Source organism: Canis lupus, chromosome 37 (assembly GCF_003254725.2).
Source record: "Canis lupus dingo isolate Sandy chromosome 37, ASM325472v2, whole genome shotgun sequence".
NCBI classification, from domain to species: domain Eukaryota; kingdom Metazoa; phylum Chordata; class Mammalia; order Carnivora; family Canidae; genus Canis; species Canis lupus.
The window spans coordinates 11,663,895-11,673,878 of NC_064279.1; the positions used below are offsets into that span (position 1 = coordinate 11,663,895).

Genomic DNA, 9,984 nt, shown 5'->3' on the forward strand with positions numbered 1-9,984 from the left:
TTCAAAGATTTTATTTATTTATTTGACAAAGAGAGAGAGCACAAACAGGGAAAGTGGCAGAGGGAGGAGAAGCAACCTCTCCACTGAACAGGGAGCCTGATGTGGTGCTCAATTCAGGGACTGGGACTGTGGGATCATGACCTGAGCTGAAGGCAGACACTTAACCTTAACTGCTTAACTGACTGAGGCACCCAGGTGCCCCTCTTTCTTGTTTTTTATTCTCCAACTTGAATCAGATGCATGATTTTAACCTGCCATTTTGAACTCTGTATTTATGAATATGCCCATTTAAACAATAGTCATTATTTAATTCTTTTTTTAATTTAAAATCAATTAACAGAGTGCACTATTCATTTCAGAGCTAAAGTATAGTGATTCCTCAGTTACATATAACACCCAGTGTTCATTACATCAAGTGCTCTCCTTAATGCCCATCACCCAGTATCCTCCCAGCCACCTCCCCTCGCCAGCAACCCTCAGTTTTTCTCCCATAGTTCAAAAAATTATGGAATGCTTCATGAATTTACGTGTTATCCTTGCACAGGGGCGATGCTAATCCCTGTATTATTCAAATTTTAGTACACGTGCTGCTGAAGCGAACACTAATCTATTTAATTATTTTGATCAAATTTTTATGCAAGGAAACTATTTCCAATTTTTTCTATTCTCGTTTTTATTTTACTGAAATGATTATGTGCCAGATCAACTTTTTCCATGTACATTTTACTGTGAGATTCATTGCAGTCATCAGGTTTTTATCCTTGTCAAATTCTGTCCATTTTAACTACTACTATGGTGAGCTTTCTTTCACAGCTATTATTTTCATGAAACTTTATTTTTCCCTGTGACCCAAAGTATTTATTGGATTAAAGAGATAGGGTCAAAACATCCCCTTTTGCCTGGGATGCAAGAGTTTAATATAGGTCATTTCTTATGATGGTGATGACGAGGCAAGTCTTATCTTACCTTCTCTATCTATCTCACGGGAGGGAGGCTCAAATGCAAAAATAGATGTGAAAGTGCTTTGTAAGGTGTAAAAGTTAAGTAAATGTCACTTTACTGATTGTTAAAACAAGTCATATAAATCCATCCTCCTGGAACTGTTCTAGAAGGCAAACACCTTCTTATTCCTGCTGTAATGTTATTTGCAAAAATGCTTGCAGACTTCAGCTGATTTTCTAAGTATATCCTAGTGAGCTAGTGACTTCACTCTGTTCTCTTGTCATTTGTTTTCCATTCTGACCTCATTAATTTTTCTTTCTCTAGCCCTTGTCCTGAAATCCTCTGTGATGGATTACATATGGATGTTATAATGGATTTGTACCATTGGTTATCAGTTTCATCATCTTGGTTGCTGTAATTGTTGCATGGGATTGATAGTGTTACTGGCTGGCAGTTGCTTGAGAAAAATTAAAACAAACCTGCGACCAAACAGATGATATCTCAGCAGGGGTTGCAGGTACACTGTTATTATAAGAGATTCTTCTTATCACACCTCTGTCTCTTGCTTAATACACTACTTGCTTGTACAAGAGTTTGGAAGGAAGGAGTAAGGCCACTGTTAATCTAAGCAAAGCTTACAAATTCTATTATTTACTGTAAGGCCTAACGTTTATAGGTTTAGGGTTTTTCCCTTTTAATATCCTAAAACAGCTTAAAATTTCAAGCATTGTTTTCAATAAACCGCATTACTTATAAATAGTAACATTAGGTAAAGGCCCATGAGAAGTGATACAGTTTCATTATATTGATTTTGTCCTGCTCCTAGGGTTAGTATAAGGACAAAGATATTTTTTTTCTTTAAGAATCTGCTACATTTCTTATGCATAGTTTTGTTCTTAAACAGTATCCTGCAAAAGAAGTGAAAGTTTGGGGATTAGCAATGTGATTGTTACTGGCAAAATGCCTTTCAGTTCCTCTTCTTAAAAAATAGCTTTATTGGGGCACCTGAGTGGCCCAATCAGTTAAGTGTCTGCCTTTGGCTCAGGTCTTGATCACAGGGTCCTAGGATGGAACCCTACATTGGGCTCCCTGCTGAGCCGGGAGTCTGCTTCTCTCTCTGCCTTTCTTTCCCCTTGCTCTCTCTCTCTTTCTTTCTCTCTCTCTCTCTTTTTAAGATTATTTATTTATTTTTTCATGAGAGACACAGAAGGAGAGAGAGGCAGAGACACAGGCAGAGGGAGAAGCAGGCTCCATGCAGGAAGCCTGACATAGGACTCCATCCCGGGTCTCCAGGATCACGCCCTGGACTGAAGGTGGTGCTAAACCGCTGAGCCACCGGGGCTCCCCCTCTCTCTTTCTCTTAAATGAGTAAAGTCTTAAAAAAAAAAAAAAAAAAAAAAAAAAAAAACCTTTATTGAGATATAATTCTCTCTCTCTCTCTTTTTTTTTTAAAGATTTTATTTATTTATTCATAGAGACAGAGAGAGAGAGAGGCAGAGACACAGGCAGAGGAGAAGCAGGCATCATACAGAGAGCCCGATGTGGGACTCGATCCAGGGTCTCCAGAATCACGCCCTGGGCTGCAGGCGGCGCTAAACCGCTGCGCCACCAGGGCTGCCCGAGATATAATTCTCAATACAATTCATCTATTCAAAGTGGACACTTCAATAGCTTTTAGTGTATTCATAGAGTATCACCGTGATCAATTTGAAATGCATTCATCACCTCAACAGGAGACTCCTTATCCAGTATTGTCACTTCACATTTATTCCCCATGTCCTTCGTCTTCCACCCCTGTGCAACCACTAATCTACTTTCTGTCTCTAAATTTGCCTATTCTGGACATTTCACATACATGGAATCATACAATATGTGGTCTTCTGTGACTGGCTCCTTTCCCTCAATATATGGACTTCAAGATTCATCCATGTTGTAGCATGTATCAATACTTCATTAGTTTTATGGGTGGGTAATATTATATTGCATGGATATACCACATTTATTTACCCATTTATCAGTTAATGGACATTTTAGTTGTTTCCTTTTTATGGTTAAAATGAACAATGCGGGCAGCCCGGTGGCTCAGCAGTTTAGCGCCGCCTTCAGCCCAGGGTGTGATCCCAGAGACGGGGGATCCAGTCCCACATCAGGCTCCCTGTGTCTCTGCGTCTCTCTTTCTCTCTCTCTTATGAATAAATAAATAAAATCTTAAAAAATATATAAAAATAAATCAAATGAACAATGCTTCTATGAATATTTGTGTAGATTTTTTTTTTTCATTTCTCTTGGATATATACTTAGGATTGGAATTACTGGGTCATATCGTAAACCCATGCATAGCTTTTATTTTTTTTTTTTTTAAGATTGATTGATTGATTCATGAGGGACGCAGAAAGAGAGGCAGAGACATAGGCAGAGGGAAAAGCAGGTCTCCCTGCAGGGAGCCCAATGGCTCCCGGGATCATGACCCAAGTCAAAGGCTGACACTCAGCCACTGAGCCACCGCTGCTCCAATGCTCAACTTTTGAAGAACTGTCAAACTATTCTCCAAAGTAACTGCACCATTTTACATTCTCATTAGCAATATCTCAGGGTTCCAATTTTTTCACATCCTTTTAGATATTTTTATCTATCTTTTTTTATCTTAGCCACCTTAGTGAGTGTGAAGTGGTACCTCATTGTGATTTTGATTTGTATTTCCCTAATGGTTAATGATGCTGAACATCATTTCATATTTTTATTGGTCATTTGTAATCTTTTTTTGAGAAATGTCTATTTAGAGCCCTTGCCCATTCTTAAATTGGGTTTTTACTTTTAGTTTAGGAAATTCATTTCATATCTTAAATTCCTTTGAAAATTTTTCCTGTTGTTTTCTCTGCTACTTAAAAAGTATGCTTTATGTCCATTCATCTATTCAAATAAGTTCTGCATTTATTGAGGACCTAATATGTGTCAGATTTATGCTAAATCCTGACTCTAAAGTGCCAGGTTTTAAGGAATCCATAATCTCCTGGCTTCCCAAAAAGATAATTTGCAATACAATGGTGTAAATGCTATTGTAGACCTCACAATGGGAGATTAAATTGGCTCAACAGTAAAACCCTTTCAGGGATATGGACAAGAAGGTTTTAACTAATGTTTGAGATGAAATATAATGGAGACCATGTTTTTTGCAGTAGGTGGAAGAAAATCAAAGTGTACAGATTATACCTCTCATCAGTCAGTACTACTCTCATTCAGTACTACTGAAATACTGATGACATTAATCATAGAGATAGCTGAGCGAGAGAAGCTGGCATGGAGCAGAACTTGCAAGGCAGAGCTCTGGCCAAGCCTCACTGGCAATACAATGGATAAAATCTCTATCTGAAGCCATCATTCAGAAATTACAGATTTAGAAAATGTCACTGCTTTTGCAAATAATAATAATGGCATTGATCTCAAAAGCCACATTGCATCTCAGCCAGATCTGCATGGTTTAAGGACAGGTAAAACACATTAAACACATAAAGAACACATAAAAGAAAATCAGCATTGAACTATGCAAGAAGATAAATCAAAACAGAATCTACGACTTAGCCATTTGCAGCTAAGGATTTTCACCAGTTCTATAATGAAGAGGAGATGAAAATAAATATCAGAATCTTCTGGGGCCACCTGGGTGGCTCAGTCAATTAAGCATCTGCCTTCAGCTCAGGTCATGATCCCAGGGTCCTGGGATTAAGCCCCGCATTGGGCTGCCCAGCCAGGTGTCTGCTTCTCCCTCTCCTTCTGCTTCTCCCCCCACTCATGCTCTATCTGTCTCTCTGTCTCAGATAAATAAATCTTAAAAAAAAAAAAAAAAAAAGAAAGAAAACTTCTGCATTTCATTTATGGTGGTATATAGACAAACTTGTATTGGCTGCATATAGGAGCTCTATTATACTACGTGTTTTAGCCACTTGGTAAGTTGCTTTGCTGTCTTCATGATCCCTTGCTTGAAGACAGCACTCCCATTCCAGCTAAAATATGTGAATCTGGTGGAACCTGCCAGGGACAATTAAAATTCTAGTGCCCAAATGGTTTATTTATACCATTTCTATTTCTGTTCCATCAGAGGCTTGAGCAGACTTACACAGATGATATAATACAATAAAATAGAAAAAAATTAAAATAAAAAAGATATGAGTGACTGGGTGGCTCAGTTGGTTTTGTCCAACTCTTGATTTCAGCTCAGGTCTTAATCTCAGGGTTGTGAGTTCAAGCCCTGTGTTGGGCTCCATACTGGGTATGGAACCTACTTAAGTGAATAAATAGGGACACCCAGGTTGGCTCAGGTCATGATCTTGTGGTGGTGGGATCAAGTATGGAGTTCCATGCTCAGCAGGGAGTCTGCTTGAGATTCTCTATCTCCCTCTCCCTCAAGCCCTTCCCCCATTCACACAAGTGTGCTCTCTCAAATAAAGAAATCTTTAAAAATAAATAAAATAAATAAAAAATAAAAAAGATAGTCACAAATTTAACCAATAATAAACCAGAGTATTAAATAGAATATTAATATATCCAGAAAATTTTAATAAATATTAGGGTATGGTGTTGATATTAAAGTGTCATCTGCAAAATAATTTTTTTTAATAATTTGTTTTTTGATAATGTTCAGAGAGTTTGCTTAATTTTTTTTGCATTTCCCAGGCAGCCCGGATGGCTAAGCGATTTAGCGCCCCCTTCAGCCCAGGGCCTGATCCTGGAGTCCTGGAATCGAGTCCCATGTCAGGCTCCCTGTGTGGAGCCTGCTTCTCTCTCTGTCTGTGTCTCTGCTTCTCTCTCTCTCTCTGTGTCTGAATGAATAAATAAATAAAATATTAAAAAAATTTTGGGGGGGGATCCCTGGGTGGCGCAGCGGTTTAGCGCCTGCCTTTGGCCCAGGGCGCGATCCTGGAGACCCGGGATTGAATCCCACATCGGGTTTCCGGTGCATGGAACCTGCTTCTCCCTCTGCCTATGTCTCTGCCTGTGTCTCTCTCTCTCTGTGACTATCATAAATAAATAAAAATTAAAAAAAATTTTTTTTTTTTTGCATTTCCCTACCTTGAGTATAATATTTGCCCTGGAGGCCAAAGACTACTTGTGATTTTTTGTTTTTCGTTTTAATTTCCTTTGTCCTGAACTACTATTTGGAATAATATTTTTTCTAAATAAAATAGAATACATTGTAGGAAGTCAAAGCATTATCAAAAAGTATAAAGAAGAAAATAAAATTAAAAATCACCCAGAATCCCTTCCTTCCCAAATCAAAATCAGAAACAATAAAAATAGAAGAGGAATGTTACACTACTCCAGAGTGTGAACAAAATGTTTTGGAAACTCGGAGGACAAGGCAGGTAATGACGATCTGGGAATTGGAGAATGCTTAACCCTGCAATTATGCTGGCTTTTGAAAAAAGAATAGAAGATGCCTGGAGCAGGGGCAAGGAAAGGCACTGAAGGTAGAGGGAATAGTCTCTAGAAAATGATGGGGCCTCTCCTCTCTGCTTTTTAATTAGAAAGAAGGTAAATTTGGGAAAAGGCCTGGTATGTTCAGTGAACTGTAAGAGGTTGAACTGTGTCTGGACTTCTGGGGGGTGAAAAAGAAATATAGCTTGAAAGATTGTGAATACCTTTTTTCATAAGGTCAAGAAGTTAAGGGTCATACTATAGGATTGTCCTTAATTATACTAAAATAGGTGAGAGACAACTATAAATGTCATATTGGTCATTAAACCTTTTTAAAAAAGATATTGTTTATTATTTTTGGATTTTGTTTTTATATAATCTCTACACTCTACCTGGGGCTTGAATTCACAACCTCCAGATCAAGACTCATATATTTCACTGAGTGAGCCAGCTAGGCGCCCTTGGTCTGAAACTTTTAACTAGAAAATTTTACTTATCTTAATCACCCCGCCATATTGTCCTCTCTTTCCCCATTTTCTATCACTAAAGCTTTGTGTCCAAGATAAAATAATCCTTATAGGGAGATGTAGGAAGGCAAGACAATGGCAAATATTTCCTACAGATGTTCTACATAAAAACTTGGCAAACAGAAGGCATATGAGTAATCCTTAGCTGTGAAACCATTCTAGTAATAGTTTGTGTTTGGTACATTTTCCTGAAGGCTCTTATTTTTGGAAACATGGAAAGATTATTCTGTAATATTTGAAAGAGTGAAAAAACCCTGTAAGTCTGATAGTTTCACTTTTTTATTCTGTGCTTTAAGAATAAATGTGTATAGTCTATTTCTGGATAGCAGCAGATATACACTGAGAAAATTGATTATTATGAGAAGTATATAATGGAAAACAATCTCCCCCAAGAGCAATGAATTAGCCAGTAGCAGGCAATGATGGTTCTAAAGCAAAAGAATATTAAAGATGCCAGAGATACTGTAAACCTCATGCTACATGAGATAGAGACATACCCTGAGATGAGCAGCCCATAATCAGCCTTCTTTTGAGTTGTTACTTTTATAACTGAAACTTGGATTTCTCTCCATAAAAAGGAGTGGGTGGTAATCTTGCTTTTTGAGCATTTAGACAAAGATTTTATCCTAAATTTGTTATATGATTTGATTTCCTAACACAAAGAAGTTTTGAAATTGGTCTCTTAGTTGAAGGGAAAGGAATACATTTAAGTGAAAGAGGTAGAGGTTCAAAGTTTAAAGCATGATTAGTTTTGTGTTTGGAAAATAAAAACATCACATTTTATGTTTAAATATCTAATAAGTTTAAATAGGAAAAATTCTAGATTAAGGAAGAAAAAGTAAGTTTTGAGGTGAATATTTCTGTGTTCCAGGGTCTTCTAAAAAAGGATGAATAAGGGATCCCTGGGTGGCGCAGCGGTTTAGCCCCTGCCTTTGGCCCAGGGCGTGATCCTGGAGACCCGGGATCGAATCCCACGTCGGGCTCCCGGTACATGGAGCCTGCTTCTCCCTCTGCCTGTGTCTCTGCCTCTCTCTCTCTCTCTCTGTGTGACTATCATAAGTAAATAAAAATTTAAAAAAATAATAAAAAAAAAGGATGAATAAGTGTTTATATTGGATAGGGTGAAGGTTGTGAGGATGCATATTACAGTAGCTTCAGCTGCTCTTGAAATTATTTGTGTAATTTCTACAAGCAGATAGTCTACTGCGGTTATTTGGAGGTCATTATGAAAGGCCAGATAAATATTTATCAAAAGCCAGAAAAATTAAAGTGCAAGGCCATAAGACAGTCTTGTTTCCTAACTTCAGTACATTTCAAATACTTATGCAAGTCTCAGCATCTAAGTGAGAAGAATGTTGACATGCTTAATAACTGGAAAAAGTATTGAAAAAGTACCAAACATTTGTAGAATGTTCAGTAAAAAAATACGTTCTGTTATATATTTTTTCTATCCTCAAGATACAAATAAGCCTATGCAGGGTCAAATATTTTTTCCTTGTTTTGTGTCCTCAATTGGATGGCTTTTTACCTCAACGGCTACTGAACATTTTCTGGGTATGTAGCAGCATATGATACAGTTACTTTCTCTGATATTATAAATCTTTCTGGAGAAATATGATTTTCACACATTATGGGGCACCTGACTGGCTCAGTTGGTAGAGCATCCATCTCTTGATCTCTGGTTCATGAGTTCAAGCCCTATACTGGGCACAAAGTTTACTTAAAAATAAAGAGATTTTAACACATTAAATAATTGTATATGAACTAGGGACACCTGGGTGGCTCAGTTGGCTGGTTTCACCTCTTGTTTTCACCTCAGGTTGTGATCTCATGATTATGGGATTGAGCCCCACATGGGGTTCCATGCTCAAATTCCCCCTCCCTCTCCCTCCTCTTCTGCCCTTCATCCCACGTGTGTGCTCTCTCTCTCTCAATTAAATAAAATCTTAAAAAAATAATTTTATATGAAATAGAAATAACTTGTATCTTTTAAAAAATTATTTATTTACTTGAGAAAGAGGGAGCATAAGCAGGAGGAGGGGTAGAGGGAGAGGGAGAAGCAGATTCTCCAATGAGTAGGGAGCCAGGGTCAGGGCTGGATCTCAGGACCCTGGGATCATGCATGACCTGAGCGGAAGGCAGACACTTAACCACTGAGCCACCCAGGCACCCTTAACTTGTGCTTTAGAAAAAAAAAAAAAAAATTATTTATTTATTTATTTATTTATTTATTTATTTATTTATTTATTTGAACGCTCACGCAGAAGTGCACTATAGGGAGGGATAGAGGAGAGGGAGAGAGAGTCTTAAGCAGACTCTCCACTGAGCGTGGAGCCTGATCTCACCCCTGTGAGATCATGACCTGAGCAGAAACCAAGAGTCAGATGCTTAACTGATTGAGCCAAGCAGGCATCCCAAACTTGTGCTTTTATCACTTCTTTGACAATAGATAACTATGTTATGCTCATCAAACTGAAATAGAGCTTTTAAAAGTTAATACTGAGAGGGTCCTGGATGTCTCAGTCAGTTAAGCTGGACTCTTGATTTTTTTTTTTAAGGATTTTTATTTATTCATTCATGAGACACACACAGAGAAAGGCAGAAACACAGGCAGAGGGAGAAGCAGGCTCCCTGCAGGGAGCCCAACATGGGACTTGATCCCGGGACTCCAGGATCACACCCTGAGCCTAAGGCTCAACCACTGAGCCACCCAGGGTCCCTGGACTTTTGATTTTGACTCAGGTCAAGATCTTGAATGGAGACATCAAGCCCCACCTCAGGCTCTGTACTCAGGGTAGAGTCTGCTTGTCCCTCTCCCTCCCTGTACTTGCACTTTTTCTCTCTCTAAAAGAAATAAATAAAATCTTTAAAAAAAATTTTGATATTGATACAGCAATAATATTGTACACCCAAAAAGAATTTAAGAAATGTTTGTTGATTGATTAGTAACTTTCATAAGTCATAGTATTTCTGAATAAGTTGTAAGGGGTGATTCAGACCTCTCTCTCTCTGTGTGTGTCTCTCATGAGTAAATAATAATAATAAAAAAAATCTAACAAAAAACAAAAACAATGATGACAACAACAAAACTTTGGGGACATTA

General features: G+C 38.0%; 1 non-coding gene across 1 annotated transcript; it reads right to left on the bottom strand.

Annotated features, from left to right (window-relative positions):
* Positions 1-499: 499 nt before the first annotated feature.
* On the bottom strand, positions 500-603 carry LOC112656818 (U6 spliceosomal RNA). Its single transcript, XR_003134685.3, has one exon. It is a non-coding gene; the product is annotated as a U6 spliceosomal RNA (small nuclear RNA).
* Positions 604-9,984: the final 9,381 nt, after the last annotated feature.